Source organism: Lactuca virosa, chromosome 2, assembly GCF_052849685.1.
Source record: "Lactuca virosa cultivar CGN04683 chromosome 2, Lactuca_virosa_CGN04683_v6, whole genome shotgun sequence".
Classification (NCBI taxonomy): domain Eukaryota; kingdom Viridiplantae; phylum Streptophyta; class Magnoliopsida; order Asterales; family Asteraceae; genus Lactuca; species Lactuca virosa.
In genome coordinates, this window is record NC_136427.1 from 297830044 (window position 1) to 297850724 (window position 20681).

Consider the following 20681-nt stretch of genomic DNA (forward strand, 5'->3'; position numbering starts at 1 on the left):
TGAGGAGAAACTGAGAGATTAACATCGTCATCATCCATCGAAGTTCTATTATCCATGAACAAAGTTGATATGTGAGCGTATGGTGATCCATGAACAAAGTTGATATGTGACCATATCATAAATCATTATCAACAATATGATCAGTGTTACCATTTTTGAGTACTCTAATCAGTTTGAACAATAGAAAAACACAAAAAAAATCGCACTTGAGAGTAATGTAAAGTAAACAAGAAGCACCTGAGAGTTGAGATACCAAAATTCCATTTCTCGTGGTGTGGTTCGTCACCATAATAATTGTTCAAGGGTAGAGAGAGATAGAGAGAGAGAGAGAGAGAGATCATACCTAGCTTCGGTGTTCGAAGGCAGCAATGATGGTGGAGACTCTTGGTGGTTGAAAGGGAGAACCCTAACTATTCCGTTTAAATAGAACCACTAATTTCTCGATATTGGATAAAATGTTCTTTGGTCTTCTACATTTCAGGCTTTTGATAGTGGTTTTCTTCACCGATTAGGGTTTTTGTGGCGGCTGTAGGTGACAGCAAACTTAGTGGTGAAGGTCGCGGCGGCAAATCGAGGGATAGTGGTGACGGTGGCTCTAGGTAATGCCCGTTGTGGTCATGGCGACAGGTTGAAACACCGATAGCTTGAAATGACGTCTGTGGTGGCGGTAATGGTAGGAGGTAGGGTTTTTGGAGAGATTATGACGATAGAAACTGTATTATGGAAGGGTGGCTTTTAAAGAGATCAGGTAAGCGTAAATTTCATTTTGAATTTGTAGTGTGTGTTAAATTAATGAGTGTGATATAAGAGTCGGTCAAAAGCTTTCTAAAGATATGGGCGACATTTAAGCCTGATTTGATGACATTTGAATTTGAGAATTCAAACAAACGTTGATCTCCTTGAGTTTAAATGTTTAATATTATTTTATTATCGGTTACTTGTACTATTAGCTTGATAGTTTGGACGCCTTAAAAAATATTATTATTATATTGAATCTATTTTTAGAAATAGTGAGATTTCTTTTATAAGATAGTAAAGATAAATATATATATATATATATATATATATATATATATATATATATATATTATGTTAAAACTTTATCAATATGGATGTCTATTTATAGAAAATAAAAAATTATAAATTTTGATATATTTAAAATAATTTTTTGATAAAAATAGTTTTCTAAAAATAAAAAAAAAATATATGTTTTTGGGTATATTAAGGTAATGATTAGCATAGTTTAAAGAAACATGTTTGGTTGGAAAACACATGTGTATCCGTTATCCATTTTCCACCGATACGCCTAAGTGTTTTGCGGCAAAATAAATGTGTGGCTGAGAATGATTCCCCAATTCTCAACTTTTTTTTTTCTCGATTGAACCCTTATATATATATATATATATATATATATATATATATATATATATATATATATATATATATATATATATATATATATATATATATATATATATATATATTTTGCTTAAGAATCGTTCCTAGTGTGACTCGTATCATTTTTATTTATCATTTTCCATACAAAATTAGTTTTAGTCGGTTCCGTGAGCATGTTGTGGATGCATTTCCATTTCTTCAAATCAAAAGGTTGTAGCTAGAAGGAAACCAATAAAAGTTGCACAAATAAAGATTTATAGTAAACAACATTTAGACCATTTTATTAGAAAAGTAAACTTTTTTTTGTGTGTGATTGCTTTTATTAAATATATAATCTTATTTTTCATAGGATTAACTCTGTAAAATGTATTTTTACATGTTATTTTAACCTTACCCACTTTAAATTTTATAAATTGTCATTTTCACCACATTCATTTTTTAAACTTTGTTGTTTAACCCGTATTATATATAGTATGATTAAACTTTTATGTGTCGGTATAAACTCAGACACAAATTTACAACTTTCGTTCATTTATTTTAACAAAATATTGCTTTTTTTTATGTACGCGTCGTTATAATTCGTGTTTATGTACGTTTTGACTTATTCTTTTTTTTTTAATTTTTTGTTCTTATTTTAATACACGTTTCCTACGTATGAATCGATTTACATATAATATGTTGTTGATTATTTGAACTTTCGTTCGTTAACTTAAAAAATCTTACTAACTTATTTTTATGTACATGTCGGTATAAATTCGAACTTTTTTACGTTTCAATGTAAATTTTCTTTACGTTTTCATGGCTTTTTATTATCTAAATTGAAGTGTCGGCACACTTCTTTTTGTCTGGCTTGAGTCCTTGCGTTTTGGTTGTTGTCATTTTTGGTCCTTGGTTTCATAACATTGCTATTTTTGCAAATTTATTCTATGTAACTTTCGATATAGTTGCTACATGTTTGTTAAATACTTTGTATATGTTTAACACATGCAACCAATAATTCGTCAAGTACATTGTCGCCGCCGCAACACATAACATGCAAACTTTAATATAAAAGTAAAGTACTTCATACAAATTTTTTTTAATTGTTTTTATTATATTAAAGATAAAATGCAATATCGAAATTATTAGGGATCAACCTAACAAGAACTCCAACTAAACATTACACTATAATTTTGGGCGTGTTAGAGAAAACTAGTCGGAAGCTGAAAAATGAAAGTTGCTGAAAACTAGAAGCTGAAACTTTTATTTATGCATAAGTGTTTGTAAAAAATAGCTATTAACTTTTAGCGTAAATTACACGAATCGTCCCTCGTGTAGGTGTCAAAAGACACGTTTAGTCCTTATTTTCGAAAATTAACTCAGACCGTCCATTATATCTGTAATGTCCCAATTTCACATAAAAAACTTTCATTTTTAATTAGAGGAAAACACCATTTATATAAACCCAATTTAAGAATAACATTAGATCCGATTACATTTATTAGAAAATTAGAGTTATCAAAATACTGCGGAAACACCATTGCTATTGATGTGTGTGTGTGTGTGTGTAGAGTCACCCCTTCACCTTTGCACAATCAACCGAAGCACCTGAAACAATAAAACCACAACTGTAAGCCAAAGCTTAGTGAGTTTCCCTAAAATATCACACCTCACAACACAAATACAAATAGAGTGCATGCATACATGGTTTTTGGTCCGTAACCTCAACCTAACCATCCCGGGTTTGTTGACCTACCGCCTCAACGCAACCGCTTCTCCCGAGCCTCTATGCCTACGACTTACAGCCAACCCGCACCTGGTATATTGGCTTATAGAGCACAACAGTACCGCCTCAACCTTATACGCCATAATATTCGACATATAAACAATCAAGAATTAAGTAGGCACATAAAACATGCAATTACCAATCACACAACTCACTGCCGCCTACTTGACCCCTCACAACACATTGCTCCACTACTGACAAATATCCATAGAATGCATAACCACAAGTAACCAGAGGTATGATAACCACCCGAACAGATGATCCTACTCTAGAGCAACAACCAAACAAGGAACAGGAAAGAAAGCCTAGATCAAGAGTTCTCAGGCTATCCTACATGGCTACATACAACCCCTAAGGAATTCCACTAGACGATAACCAACATACTACTACAGCTACATCCTAACGCATAAGGATATAAATATATAAACAACTCACTACAATGCAGCAACATTCGATACACAAGGATACATAACCAATTCTAGTGGGCCGACATTGGTGCCTTCGACTCGCTGTATAGTGAGGAAAACTCACCTAAAACGAAGAACCCATAAATATTACGACGAGCTCCCCTTTTTGCACTGCTTACTCCCACGAACCTTCTAACACCCAAAAAAATGGTAGAATCTTAATCAATTGTCCAAAACCTTCAAGTTTGACCCTGCGTAGAGTCCGAATCAGACTGGGTACCCCCTGCGTACCCCATCTCTACACATAGAGTAGAGTCTCATTACGAAATGCGAGGCTCAAATAGGTTACGCGTTGCATACCCTTAGGTACGCCCTGCGTACTCAAGCCAAATTAAAACTCTTCATTAAGAACTTATCCCCTAAAGTCCTTTCATCCAATACTTAGATCTAACCCCAAAAAGCATCCTAAATCATAAAGTTTCTAACTTTATGACTTTGCATGGCTAGAAAGTATCCAAATCCAAATCCCTAACTTATCATAAGATCCTAAGCTCCATAACTCATGCATGGATGGAAAGAAAGGACCACGATAGCCTTTTTATGACTCCAAGCACTCAAAAACTTCTGAAAGGACTACTCATAAGGATTGGAATAGCTCATACCCAACTAGACCAAGAATATAGGACAAAAAGCTATAACTTCAATATTTAAGCTACATCTATTAATGGAGGCATAAAGGTACAAAATTTATACTTTCAGGAGATAAACGAAGAAGAAGAACTTCCAGATCCAATGTTTTTTCAAGCTTACAAGCACCACTACTACCTTCTTATTTCTTCTAAAGCACCCAAAACACACTTTTAAGCTTACAATGCACTAAAATGGAGTTAGGGTTTCCAGGGAGTCGTTTGGAGAAATGGAGGTTGAGAATGGAAGAGCTTCATGAAGGTTAATGCTCTTAAATAGGGCTCAAACCCTGAATTTAGGGTTTGAAATCTGGCCACGTCTGCCTTGCGTAACTTACTAAAATCCCGCCCAACTACGCCCTGTGTATTTAGAGTACGCCCTGCACAGTGCCAAACTCCCTTTTCCAGCTCAACTTCGAACAACCATAACTTCTTCGTTTCAACTTCGTTTTCGTTGTCTATATATGCATGGGAAGGTATTAAAGAGCCCTACAATCTTATATAGTTATTTTTGTCTTATCACGTAATTAACCAAAACCTTAACCCTCGCAAGAGGCTCAGTCTATAATTCTTCCCTTTTAACCCTTCGGTTCCAGCCCTCAAATCAAGGGTTTGTATCTCACCCCAAACGTTATCAACCTTCAATAAGATCTAACCTTTACTTCCTTAAGGCTTAAAGCCTTTACATGATCGACTTTCGGTTTGTTAAGGTCTAACCTTTACTTCCTTAAGGCTTAAAGCCTTTACATGATCGACTTTCGGTCCACAACCCTGAATTAAGAAATGAACCAAAATCGAGTGTTACAATATCGTAAAAAGTTGAATGCTCCGTCCCTCATTAGTTTAATCTTTCACGTTTTATCCCTTATGAGACACAAGATGACTATATTGACCTTTTTATATTTTTTCATTTATTTTATAATTTATATTTTTATCTGTTTATTTATTATATATTATTAAAATAAGTAGGCCCATACCCTCTCTCCTTAACGTCCCTCTCTCTTCTCTATCTATCTCTTTCTTTCTCTCTCTATTTTAACCCATCTCTCTCTCTCTCTCTGTCTCTTTTGTTTCTCTCTCTCTCCTTCGCAAACTCTCCTTTACAAACTGAATCAAGAAGAAAAACTCAATGATCATATTCTATTTTATCTCTCTTCTATCATTTTCTCTTTTGAACCAATGACACAAGAACTTGATATTTAAAACTCAAGACATCGATTTGTATTCAACCCTAGAGCTCGAGATCTGAAAATCGATCTCCACAAACGGGTTTGTTCTTTCTCTTTGAATGAAGACCAAAAAAATGAATGTCTTTTCTTGAGTTTAGAAACAAACACACACTGTAACATTCAATAATTTGGGTATGTTTCCTTTATCCCTTAATGCGAAAATCTTTTCATTATTAGTCCCTAGCTAGTACGCAGGGCGTACTGGCTCATGTCCAGATCGCGGATTCACCTACGTATGCGGGGCATACATAGGAGTACGTATGGTGTACGCTAGCCATGGAGAAACCCTAATTTTTAGGGTTTATGCCCTATTTAAACGTTTTATCTCACTCTTGGACACCCTACTGACCAGCCTCCATCACCCTATACCCTTAAAACAAAACCCTAAGTGCCTTTTGTGAGTTTTGAGATTGGAAGTGAGATTTGGATATGTTTTAGTGAAGGAAGAAGAAGAAGAAATCTTGGTGGTTGCTTGGGAGTAGCTTGGGCTTGTTGATCCAGATTCGTCATCATCTTTGCAAGACATTTGAGCATGGGGATTTTCCAGACCATCAGACCGAGATTCGTTTGAGAGATTCAGTAGCTAAATGTGAGTTTCCTTGCTGTGTTTAGTGGGTCGAAGGCACCAATGTCGGACCATGGTTTGATATGTTATGATGCTGGTTGTCTGCGTGACTCTTGCATGTGATATGTGTTTATATGTTTACCGGGCGGAGCCCGATGCCAGGCGGGGCCCGATGACTATCCTGTATGCTATTTATCTTTGTGATTATTGCATATGCTTGTATGATTGTATGTTTATGTGTTTATATGTATACCGGGCAGGGCCTGATGACTGACAGATCTGTTTACCGAGCGGGGCCTGATGTCAGGCAGGGGCCATTATATGTTTTATATGTATGGTGTGAGGTATTTTAGGGAAATCATTAAGATTTGTGCTTACGGTTTTCATTTTATGTTTTAGGTACTTCTGGTTCGAAGGGGAAGAGCCCGAGAGGATTGCAATGCACACACCACATCGTTCTGTATATTTTATGTTACTATGTTGTATCCGCATGTTATTGATACATTTTGATTCACCATGGTTGCTATGATGTCATTTGGATAATGGTTTTGTTAATTTAAAAATCAAAATTTTTAGTCTTGATTTTTCGTACGTTACAAATTGGTATCAGAGCCTTAGTTTCAAGGAGTCGGACATACTCTCAAGTGTGTCTGAACTCAAACTGAGGGTTTGGTAGAATTTTTCTAAAAGGAAATGTTTTATAAAAAGGGTTTTCTAATAAAAGAAAAAGAGTGTGGTGCATGAAATTGACCAAGCTCAAGTAAGTTTTCCCAAAAATACCCATACATATTATATGATATGCTTTTGATTTATGAATCTTTGAATCGCATGCTAGTTAGGGCTAAGGATCTCCTCAGGATTTGCATGATAGAATGCTAGGAGAGGTGCCTTTATAAGCCTACTGTATGAGATTGTTGACTTGCATGATGGTACTTATCAGTCAGTGATATGATGGCCTATTTAAGTTATGCTTGTTCTGATTACTCAATGCTCAAATGCTACTTGCTTTGTGCTTTTTAGGAGTTCCGTTAGCTTCAGCCAACTACTAAGTCAATATACTAAGTTACATATTGTTGAGACTAAATAATTTTAGAAGGTTAGGTTTTAACTCTATTGTGCAACTCTTGTTTGAGTCCAAACGTTGTAGTGTGAGACCTTTCATTCGAAGAATTATCTGGTTTCGGTGATATCTAATTGTATTCGTGAGCTAGTTAGAGGGTGCTAGTAGTTCTTTCTATAGCTAATGGCGGAGAGTGGTGTGGTGATTGCCCTAAGAAAACCTAGGAAGAGATTTAGTGTTGGGAGCCTTGTCTTGTTAAGGATTATATGTATGGATAAAGAGTGACTTGGAGGATTCAAGGCGATCCTTGAGGAAAGTACGGATAGATGTGAAAAGTAGTATGAGGTCGTACTATTAGAAGTAGAGGATCCGTACTCGAGCCAAGGAGAGTTACGATGATACCATGAAGCTTGTAGAGTGTGAGACTCCTCGATATATATATATATATATATATATATATATATATATATATATATATATATATATATATATATATATATACGTGTTTTGATGGTTTGTATGGTCTATTTTTAGTATGGTAACGCTTTGAGGCAGACCGGTTAGTGGTTCTGGTGTCAGTGAGGGTTCAGGCTTGGATTCTGGAGCTGGGCAGTTGGATGATCAGACGCGCGAGTTTATTTCGTCTGAGATTACCCGCATCATACTTGAGCAGACTCCTGTGATCTTCGGTATGGTCAACGAGGGCATTCTGGAGATTCTGAATAATCGTTTGAGCACTTTTCGATATGAGATGGTGGCACTGATAGGAGCTCGCACATTGACATTTAGGGAGTTTCGGGCATGTGGAGCTCTGGTTTACAATAGGGAGAAGGACCCCATAGCAAGCAGAAGATGGTTAGCAGATGTCGCTAACGCCTTCCACACTAGCAGTTGTCCCGATGGGGAAAAGGTCAGACTTGCTTCTTGTCTTCTGAAAGATAGAACTCAAGACTGGTGGGAGGAGGTTGGACACTTTGTGGGTGATGGGACAACTGATTCGATGATGTGGGATGATTTTGTGACTAGATTTCAAGCTGAGTTTGCACTGGTGATTGAGTTGCAGCAGTTGGTGAGGGAGTTCCAGGACCTTCGCCAAACTACTGAGATGGTGGCTGAGATCACCGTGATGTTCCGTGAGAGGGCGATATTGGTTCTGCAGTATGTGGCGGTCGATGAGATGAAGAAGGCGATATATCATGAGATGCTGAGGACTGATATTCAGAAGTTTGTGAGACGATCCAGTTGCAAGACACTGGAGGATATGATTGCGAGGGCTAGAGAGAGAGAGTGTGTGTGTGTGTGAGAGAGAGAGATATTGATTTGGAGATGGAGAGGAAGAGGAAATCAGATCAGGCTCAGGGTTCAGGGAGTACAGGCAAGAGGCCCAACGCATTTGACTCGAGGTCGAGGGGCCAGTCGGGCCGGAGCCGCTATGGCAAGTGCGGCAAGACGCACGATAGGGCGTGCAGGGTGGGTGGTTTTTGCTGTTTCAAGTACGGCCAGACGGATCATATTATCAGGAATTTCACTGCTACTACCACCACCACCCCAATATCTGATATGATATGTTTCCATTGCAATTAGAGGGGCCACAAGAAGTCCCATTTTTCGAGTTCGGCAGCAGCAGGACCAATGGTAGCACCCGCTCCAGTGACTCTAAGGATTATTGATGGCTACCAGGGCAAGGCGGATGTGACTGTGGTGAAGAGCAGGGCTTTATAGTTGAGAGCCGAGGAGGCTCACGCATCACCTCATGTGGTGACAGGTATGTATCTTCTTCTTATCTCTTTACTTATGTTGATTTCTCTGCTTATATCTGCGTGTTTTATTTTAGGATCGTTCCTTGTGAACGGTATTTCCGTATTGGTATTGTTTGATTCGGGGGCTACCCGATCTTTTGTATCTCTTGCGCTTAGCAAGAAGTTTGCTGGAGCTCCAGGGGAGCTAGGTTGCCCCTTAGATGTTGAGATTGCAGATAACCAATCTGTCTGGGTATTGAGAGTTCATTGGGGTTATGTTCTTAAGATGTTCAGTGACCAGTATCTGATTGATTTGGTTCTTATTCCTCTGCTCGGGAATAAGGTTATTGTAGGGATGGACCGGTTGAGCCTTAATAGGGTGGTGATCGATTGTGAGCATTAGTTAGTATGGATTCAAACCCCAAGTGGTGGAGATTTGGTGGTACAGGGAGAGAGAGCTCAACGTGGGTCGATTCCATGTTTAGTAGCTAGGGCCAGACACTATCTTCATCAGGGTTGTTCTGGATATATCGCATATGTTATGGATACCCGTGATAAGGGTAAGGAGACTGTGGAGGATGTTCCGGTTGTACGGGAATACACGGGTGTGTTCTCAGAGGATTTACCTGGGGTGCCTCCAGAGAGGCAAGTGGAATTTAGGATTGACCTGGTTCCGGGTGCGACTACGATAGCCAAAGCACCGTATCGGTTGGCTCCTCCAGAGATGCAGGTGTAGTCTACACAATTGCAGGAGCTATTAGACAAAGAGTTCATTCGACCGAGCAGTTCGCCATGGGGAGCATCGATACTGTTTGTGAAGAAGAAGGATGGGTCTCATCAGATGTGCATTGATTACCAGGAGATGAATAAGCTAATGGTGAAGAACCATTATCCACTCCCGAGGATTGACGATTTGTTTGACCAAATTTAGGGTGCATCTTGGTTTTCCAAGATTGATTTGCGTTCGGGTTATCATTAGATGAGGGTCATAGAGAAGGATGTACAGAAGATGGCCTTTCAGACTCGTTATGGTCATTACGAGTTTGTGGTGATGCCATTCGGGCTTAACAATGCTTTAGCCGCGTTCATGGACCTCATGAATTTCATATGCAGACTGATGTTGGATCGGTCTGTGATTGTGTTTATTGACGATATCCTGGTCTATTCTAAGACCCATGAATAGCATGAGGAACACTTGAGGGAGGTTTTAGAGACTCTGAGGAGGGAGAGACTTTATGTGAAGTTCTCCAAGTGTGAGTTCTGGTTGCACGAGGTGCAGTTTCTGGGGCACCTTGTTAACCAGAACGGTATCCTGGTCGATCCGACCAAGGTCGAGGCCGTGATAAGGTGGGAGGTTTCGAGGATTCCATCTGAGATTCGGATTTTCCTTGGATTGGCATGCTACTATCGAAGGTTCATTAAGGATTTCTCCAAAATAACAGTTCCTCTGACTCGGTTGATGACGAAGACAGTCACTTTTCGCTGGGGGCCTGTACAACAGGCAACTTTTGAGACCCTGAGACAGAAATTGTGTGAGACATCGATTTTGACCCTACCAGAGGGTGTCGAGGATTTCGTGGTTTATTATGATGCGTCGATCACGAGTTTGGGTGTATTTATGATGCAGAGGGGTCGCGTGATCGCTTATGCTTTGAGACAGTTGAAGCCTCATGAGGCGAATTATCCGACGCATGATTTAGAGCTGGGGACTGTGGTTTTCGCCCTTAAGATTTGGCGACATTACCTCTACGGATTCCGCTGTACTATTTACATGTATCACAAGAGCCTGAGATATCTGATGGAACAGCCAAATCTGAACATGAGGCAATGTCGGTGGTTGGATGTGTTGAAGGATTATGATTGTGAAATCTTTTACCATCCGGGGAAGGCCAATGTGGTGGCCAATGATCTTAGCCACAAGGCGGTCGCGACTCCGATCAGGGATATTTGTTTAAGGATGACCATGATTACTCCACTTTTGGAGCAGATTCGAGAGGCTCGGTGTAACACCCATAAAAATCGTGCCAATTTTAAACTTTTTAAATCATTCAAAAACCGATAGTTATTACGAATTTGTTTTCAAAATGGTTTAGACATCAGAGTATCCCATAAATCAAGATCATAAAAATGTGAGGAGGTGCACGATCACGCCTTCGCCTTCCCGCGATCATCTGAGGTACCTGAAACAAAATCCAAAACTGTAAGCCCGAAGCTTAGTGATTTCCCCCAAAATACCAACGCCGTACAAATATAACCATATCATAGCAAACATAATGCATAATTAGCCATTAGCCTGACTAGACCGCCTCGCAGGGCCATCAGTCTATCTGGACCGCTCTCCGAGCCATCGGCACGTCTGGACCGCCTCTCAGAACCTTCAGCCTATTCGGACCGCTCGTCAGGCCTTCGACCTGACTAGTACGCCCTAACCGGGTCTGCATTCTATCTGGTCTGCCCTGGGTATGTTGGCACAAGCACAAAGCATGACCGCCTCAACCCAACCCCCAATCAAACAATCATGTGCACATAAATATCATACACTAGCTAGCATGTACAGATAGTCATACAGATCTAACAAATTACTAACATGGCATCATCCTATAACCAGGATACCGATCTAACATATCACTAACATAGCATTATCCTATATACCATGATACCGACCTAACCGGTCACTATCATAGCATTATCCTATATACCAGGATACCGACCTAACAGGTCACTAATCATATCATCATGCAATAAACCCGGATACAAATCCGAAAAGGGCCAGCATTGGTGCCTTCGACCTTGTTAGTATAGTGAGGACAACTCACTTCACAATGTCGATCGAAACTGAAATATCAAATTCCCAAATCACGACTCCAAACACCAATGCCTATGACTAGGCGAATGCTCGCGCGTTGCGCAAAAACACATATATAGTTGAATACTTGACAAACATATCTTTTCTTAAATACAACAACAACATTGTTGTTAAATTTGATATAATAATCCGTATACTAAGTTGATATAATATATTGATTATTTTGAATTATATGATAATATATACATCTATTAAAACTACATAATCTCAATCGTTTAAATCAAGGTTGTCAAGATCGGGATCCTAAGATACCACAAAATAAAATATAATTTTAATTTATAATTTTTAAACATGAAAAATATTTCAAACATTTAATTTTTCGTTCAAAAGTTATAAAAACTTCAAAATATTAGTCATAAGTCACAACACAAAATGATAAACGGTAAATTGGTAAAGGGTAAAAGACATAAAATGGTAAAAATAATTTTCAATTGCAAAAAAACTAAAAATAAATAAATAAATAAATAATTCAAGGGAAGGTAGGATCGGATCGGATCTCGATCCTACGATCCTACCTACGATCTTACGATCCTACCTGCGATCCTACCCCAAATACGATCCATTTACGATTCGGATCGTTTTGCATACTTAGGATCATAGGATCGTACGATCCTACGATCAGGATCGTGATTTTGACAACCATGGTTTAAATGACCTCTACCCGCAGGTTACTTATTAATGAAAATAAAAAATAATATATGATTTAATGTTATATAGTTGTTGTTATTGTTAATTATTTTTTAAAATTTATTTGCTTAACGTTTTAATTTCTATTAGTGTAATTATTTAAAACATCAAACATTGTTTTTTGTTTTTAAAGGTAATAATATAATCATTTATATATAGTTATTTTTAACTATTGTTATTGTATGTTATTTTAAGCTACTTATTTGAAAGCTTTTAATGATTATAAAAATATCTTTAGCAAATATTTTAGTTAAATTGAGATTACAATTTAGTTTTTGTATTTAGCACTACACTTTATCACTTTTAAATATTCACAAAATATTCTTTGGGTTTTTTAAGTGGAACTAAAATTTATATTTAAGTTGACCATGTAATGTTATATTTAAATTAACAATTTAAGTATTTTATCTAAACTGTTCAAAAATTGTAGCTTAAAAATGATAAAGGTTTACATACAACAAAATTATTTAATCTAATAAATTAAGTATAATACGTTAAAAGTTAAAGACATAACTTTATAAGTAGAAATAAAGATATTATTTTAAAATTGAAATTTAGTTTATTTATGATTACACTTTAGGTTTTATATTTATTTAACTTTATTAACAAACTTATAATCATTAATAGAAAGACACTACAATCCATCACTTTTAACTATTCACAAAATATTCTTTGGGTTGTCTAAGTTGAACTAAAATTTATATTTAAGTTGGTCATGTAATGTTATATTTAAGTTAACAATTTAAGTATTTTATCCAATTTTTCAAAAATTATAGCTTTAAAATGATAATGATTTACATACAACAACATTTTAAAACTAATAAATTAAGTATAATATGTTAAAAGTTAAAGACATAACTTTATAAGTAAAAGTAAAGATATTATTTTAATATTGAAATTTAATTTATATATGATTACACTTTAAGTTTGATATTTATGTAACCGTATTAACCAACTTATAATCTTTATTTCATGGAAGTTTCAAATGAATGTGGTGAAACGAAAAATGTTTCCTTTATAAGTATACCAGGCGAATGCACGCGCGTTGCGCAGAAACACTGATATAGTTGTAGTCTTTACAAATATATGTTTTTTTAAATATAACAATAACGTTGTTGTTAAATTTGATATAATAATTCGGACTAAATTGATATAATATATTGATTATTTTAAATTATATGATAATATATACATCTATTATAACTGCATAATCTCAATCGTTTGAATGACTTCTACCCGCGAGTTACACATGAATAAAATTAAATATAATATATGTTTGAATGTTATTTATAGTTTTTGTTATTGTTAATTAATTTTTTAAAATTTATTTACTTAATGTTTTAATTTCTATCATTATAATTATTTAAAACATCAAAAATTGTTTTTTGATTTTAAAGGTAACAATATAATCATTTATATAGAGTTATTTTTAACTATTGTTATTGTAAGTTATTTTAAACAACTTATTTGAAAACTTTTAATGATTATAAAAATATCTTTAGGAAATATTTTAGTTAATTTGAGAGTAAAATTTATTTTTTGTATTTATCACTACAATTTATCACTTTTAACTATTTAAATTAACCATTTAAGTATTTTGTCCAAACTGTTCAAAAGTTGTAGTTTTAAACTGATAATGGTTTACATACAATAATATTTTAAATCTAATAAATTAAGTAAAATATGTTAACAGTTAAAGACATAATTTTATAAGTAGAAGTAAATATATTATTTTAAAATTAAAATTTATTTTATTTATGATTACACTTTATGTTTGATATTTATTTAACCTTATTAACCAACTTATAATCATTATTAGAAAGACACTACAATTTATCACTTTTAACTATTTACAAATATTTTTTAGGTTGTTTACATTAAACCAAAATTTATATTTAACTTGACCCTGTAATGTTATATTTAAATTAATAATTAAAGTACTTTATACAAATTGTTCCAAAATTATATCTTTAAACTGATAACGGTTTACATCCAACAATATATTAAAACTAATAAATTAAGTATAATATGTTAAAAGTTTAAAAAATATAACGTTATAAGTAGAAGTAAAGATATTATTTTAATATTGAAATTTATTTTATATATGATTACAATTTTGGTTTGATATTTATTTAACCATATTAACCAACTTATAATTATTATTATAAAGAAATTGAAAAGTCATGGGAGTTTCAAATGAATGTGGTAAAAAGAAAAATGCATGAGAGTTTCAAATGAATGCGGTGAAAGGAAAAATGCATGAGAGTTTCAAATGAATGTGATGAAAGGAAAAATGTTTCATTTATAAGTATACTAGACGAATTATCGTGTGTTGCGCAGCGAAGATTAAAAATATATTGTTAAAATATTGAAAAATATATGTTCAAAATGGTTATGTTATTGACATTAACTTTGAGATAATATTTTTACACTAATATATATATATATATATACACACACACACACACACACACACACATATATATATATATATATATATATATATAATCTCAATTATTTTGAACAATAATATTCATTGACATCAACCCACATTCCTCATTAATAGAATCAAATATAATTATCTATTTAGTATTATTTTTACAAATACTATTATTGATTAATTATATTTTTTCTTATGTGATCATTTTCTAATTTCAATAAAGATGTTAATTTAAAATACAATTTATTTATAGCTAAATGTAATTTATAATTTGATGTTATTATCATTTAAAATTGTTATTCATTAATTTTAAACCACTTATTATTAATAATAAGTTAAAGAATACTTTTAAGAAACACTTAATATTATTATTAAAATGTGAAACATACACTAAATAATAAAGTGATAAGATAGACAATTTGCATTTTAAAAGAGACTTGCATGGATAATATGTCATATCCATGTAATTTGATTTTATTATTTATAATTATTGCTTATTAATTTTAAAACCACTTGTTATTATTTATAAGTGAAAGAAACTTTTAAAAAGCACTTATTATTATAATTAACATGTTAAACATATACTAAAATATGAAATGATAAGATAGACAATTTGCATTTTAAAAAAGGCTTACATGGATAATATGGATAATATGACATATTCATGATTTTTAATTAATTATTGTTTTGAAGCAACATGAACATACAAACATGTATACAATAGTTAATTAAATATTATATATATCACCTTCCATAACATATGATCGATAACATGAATCTAATCTAATTTACATTAAAATTGCAACCACAACATATAATGATATTCTTAAAAGAGTACTTAAATCAAGAAAATACAAAAAAAAATAGTATATAATAAACTTACAAATTAAACACTTCAACATAATAACATGACTCGAAAAATTGTTCAAAGCCCTCAAACCAACACAAAAAACTTTAAACTTGTTTTCTTTGTGAATTTTGTATGTGATTTGTATTTGTGTGTCTACTAAAAAATATTGACCTTTTTATAGTAGAGTATCCATTAATTGTTTATTAAATATATTATATAAGCTATAAAACATTTGAATTGTTAATCATTATTAAGAGAGACTTTTGAGTGGTATTCATTAAAATAGGAGGTTTCAAATGCATGAGGTGTTTGCAAATTTTTATGGGGGTTTCAAATGCATGAGGTTTAAGGAAAAATGTTAGCTTTATAAGTATGTATGATGTATGATGATATAGATATATCCCCGTGCGTTGCGCGTGAATATAATTATTTAATTAAAATAATAACATTTAACAAATTCTGATTTAATATTTATACATGTAAAACCAATGTCAATAGCAAAACAAACTCTATAGTTAACATATTAGTTTTATTAATTTTAATAAATTTATATCATTAGTTATTTCCACTATTAATTCATGATTTTATAGATCGTTTTATGTTGTGTAAATTATATATGAAACATATATTGATTTATATGTATAAAAAAACAAAGTAGTATGAAAATAAATAAATAGTACAACGTTTGATGATTTTATAGAACGTTTTAAGTTGTGGAAATTATATATAAAATGTATGTCGATTTGTATATAAAACAAATAACAAATAGTATGAAAAACACTATAACTTTTAATAAAATAAAAATACTACAACATTATAACATTTACATCAAACAAAACTTATTAAACACTTATAAATTATTCAAAATGAATATTTAGAAATCAACATACATTTGATATATAGAAGCATTGTTATAAAAATTTTGTGTTGAAATAACATTGATGCGACAAAACTTATTTTTTTGAACTCTTTCATTTTGAATCACAAATCTTTTCAAGCATATGATTTTTTAATCAAAACTTACTTATATACTACTAATATAGCTACAATGTGTATAAAAAAAATGGAAAGTAAAAAAAAAACATCGCACATTAATAACCATAAGTTTAAAAAACTTTTGAATGTAGTGGAAAATATAAAGGCCAATTACATTAAATTTGAAATCATAAATACATTTAAATAAAAAAACTATTGAGTTGTAGTGGAAGTTTTAAACTCTTGATTTGTGCCTAATAATGTAATATAAAATATTAACAATTATATGTTATAAAAACAATATTATAAGTATTTATCATTGAAATAATAAGTTTTATACTAAGTTGTAACTAATATTATAATAATGTTAAATATACGATAAGAAATATATAAAAAGTTGTGTTTGAATCAAATTGAATTAAGTTTTTGATTTAAAATTATTTTAAACTATAGGTATTTTTAACTAATTTATAAATAATTTATTTGAATATTTTTTATTTCCTATATTATTATTATTATTATTATTATTATTATTATTATTGTTGTTGTTATTATTATTATTATTATTATTTCAAATAACTATAATTTTTTAATATAATATAATATATTCTTTAGTTTTATGTTATTTTAAGCAATTATTACTTTTTACTAAATAAAAACTACTTATTTGAAAATTTTCATTATTATATTTAAAAAAAACTATCATACTTTTTTATCGTACTTCTTTTTTCTTAAAGCTATGAAATATTGGAAGATAATGAAGGATACAAATAAAATGGTGATTTGAATTTCAAAACTATAGTAATTGTTATGTATTGCGACAAATCTTTAAAAAAAATATGTTAAGAGTGGATTAGGGGAGGAGGAGTGTTACACTTGAGATATATTTTTATCGCTTATATTTTCTTATGAAAATATTAATATTTTATTTATTTTACTTTTCCTTTACGTTAAAGAACAAATATGAAAAAAGGAAATTGAGAAATGTAATAAGATAATTTATTTTTATTATTATAAAAACATTTAAAATTGGGTACATCCATATAAGTTTTGGTAGAACATAAAAAATTAATTTTTATAACAAATATAATTATTGGTTTTAAACAATAAAGTCATATCATATTAAAAATCATTCGTTCTAATTCGTCATTATCACCAACAATTTGGAATAATAATTGTAAACTCCTTTCATTAAAATCAATTATAAAAAACTTAATCGATGTTATTTACAACAAAATAAGCGATACAAACTTACATAGTATACACATAGCATAAAATACATGTTGAATAATGTTCTCTTGTACATAAAATATATTTTCTTAACATAAAAAAGAGAGAGACAACATAAAGATACATACATGTTAACAAAATTATTTTGCTCTAACTGATAAATAGCTTGATGATTGATTTACCAAAAGCTCATGAGAAGTAATTATGAATCCCACTTCATCATCCTGTGATTATAGAAAGATGTATAACACATAAATTTAAAAAATGATCTCAAGTATACCTTTACAAACATACATAAATTTGAACATTGGTTAATATCTAAAACTTTACATACACCCAATTTGAGTTTACCTGAATTTATATTTGGAAGAGTTGCAATTGCTTTCTTACATCCATGGAACCACTCACATAACTCTTCAAACCCTACAAATATAATATATAATTTTGTGTTGACATACATGCAATATGTAATCTACAAATTTCTTATATAGACTAAATATTTCATTTAACTCATCAATTAAATAGCATGATTTGAAGAGTTTTAAGAGTTACAAATCATAATATTTCAATTAATCATAAATTAATTTGTATAATTTAAATAGTATTGGGAGTTTCAAATGCATGAGGTTCAAGGAAAAATGGTTTTGGGAGTTTCAAATGCATGAGGTTCAAAGAAAAATGCTAGCTTTATAAGATATACTAAGCGAACGCCCGTGCCACTAGTACAAACCCTATTTAATAGTGCGATATGTATTTTTTTAAGGCGGTGATAGCGTAAAACCGCATCATTAAACTGTTTTCACATTAATAAACTATAAAATCGCACCATCAAATATATTTATTGATGCGGTTTCTATAAAAATGCATTAAAAACCATTTATTAGTGCGGTTTACTTCAAAAGCGCATTATTAAAGATTCAGTTCCCTCCTAATATTTTGTTCATGGCGGTATTTTCCCCTTCTAATTTTTTCATTCCCCGCCCATGTCTTTCCTTTCAATATTTTGTTCTTAATCTCTCACCCAAAGGGCAGACGGCAAAGACACAGCAGATCCTGACGACCTCCTGCTTCTAGCGACTTCCTCCTCCTTCTCCGGTACAAAATCTGAAAACCCTAGCGTCGATTTTTCTGATTTTCTATTCTTAAATAGTAAAATGTTTTGATTTTTCGTTTCTTCGCTAATTCCTCCTTTGTTCGTCATATACACGCCTCAAAGACCCTTCCCCTGTAGGCTTTCTTCTCTTTCCAGCGTATTACATCGGCGATCTCATCGATTTCTATACAGGCGCGGTAAGGTAGCCTCCACTCCGGCGCAACAACCCCTTCGAACGATGAATTTTCATCAAGTCTAAAATTCTTGTGTTTAAGTGCTTCAAAGAAAGGTAAGTAATAAAAGCCTCCTTTTCTGTCCTTCAATTATATGTACTGTATGTAGTGTATGATTGTGTAGATGTGATTGCTTCGCAAGATCTAATTGATCAGTGTTGGTAGAAATTGAAACAGGTAAAAATGAGATAGGGTGTTAGGGTTTATAGAATGCACTCTACATGTTTGTTAAAATGCCTAAGGCATCCCCGAACAACAACAAGCAGGTAACCTCTGTTAGCTTTGGCCTTCTAGATCTCCTTATGCCTTTTTCCACTAAAACAGCTCCCCTTTTTATGTAAGGTGCCACAAGATGTTGTGACAACAGGTGGGTAGAATTCTCGTCTTTGTACAATCAGAGGTTCAATTAAACACGCCATGAATGAAGAAAAGTCAAAACACCATGAATGGAGAAAAGACAAAAGAGATGGAAGCTGTCACAACATATGGATGTTTCAATCCTTAAGGTTTGCAATTGAGTTACTTTCTTAGGTTATATTCGTTTATCATCTATAAAGTTAAAACGTAATTTGCAAACACTAGTGAAATCAAAGTTCTGGAAATCTAGCAAATGGTTCTTTTTTTATGATTTAATAGTATGATGTGTAGTCACTATATCAATTTGAAAATAGATAAAATGATGAGAAAGTTAGAAAATAAGCAATAATAGCTCTGCAAACTTGTATTCAACAAAATCTTTTGGCTGCAGATTTACTACTTTTGATGAGGATGAGGAGGGCAATTTGTATCTTTTGAACAGACAAAGGATTGGGAGAATAATTTGTGTCCAAGCTCACTGCCTTCGGTTTGTGTCCAATCTCTCTGCCTTTGGTCTTATGAAAAAGATAATAGTTTTGACATAGGGATGTAAACCGTTCTGAAACCTGCCCGAATCGAACCAGAACCGAAAACGAAAATGATGGATTGGGATATTCGGGAACTTGACCGAATACCACTAATCGGTTCCGGTTTGGTTCCGTTTCACAAATGTTTGTTATACCTTGATAATATAAATTAATTCCATGAATTTCTGTGCATCGTTTTGTGTTCATTTTACAGGCTTAATGTTCAGCAGCTAGAATCAAGCTAAATTAAATTAACCCCATTGGAACAAGACTACAAGAGTTGCAAGGAGTTAGAGCTCAAATAATTATATCTTTCTTTGTTTTCTATAATTAAATGCAACTTATTTGTTAAATACATTGAATCTCGCTCACTGCATGTATTATGACATTATATCTTTTAAGATTCATGGGTTGATTTTTGTTTTGTTTCTGTACTCTATTTTAAAGGGGTTTGTGTTGTCAACGGTTGAAAAAACTTTTAGATCTTTCAATAGATTACAGTACTTTTTAGGTGGGGTTATTTGTTTATTTAAAGATGCGGTTCTTTATGTATTTAAAGGAGCGGTTCTAATTT

The 20681-nt window shown here is 32.7% G+C and overlaps 1 long non-coding RNA gene across 1 annotated transcript; it reads left to right on the forward strand.

Annotated features, from left to right (window-relative positions):
- Positions 1 to 19494: 19494 nt before the first annotated feature.
- LOC145157124 (uncharacterized) lies at positions 19495 to 20469 on the forward strand. The gene is made up of 3 exons (XR_013737106.1): positions 19495 to 19729; positions 19972 to 20067; positions 20322 to 20469. It is a non-coding gene; the product is annotated as an uncharacterized LOC145157124 (long non-coding RNA).
- The last annotated feature ends 212 nt before the right edge of the window (positions 20470 to 20681 follow it).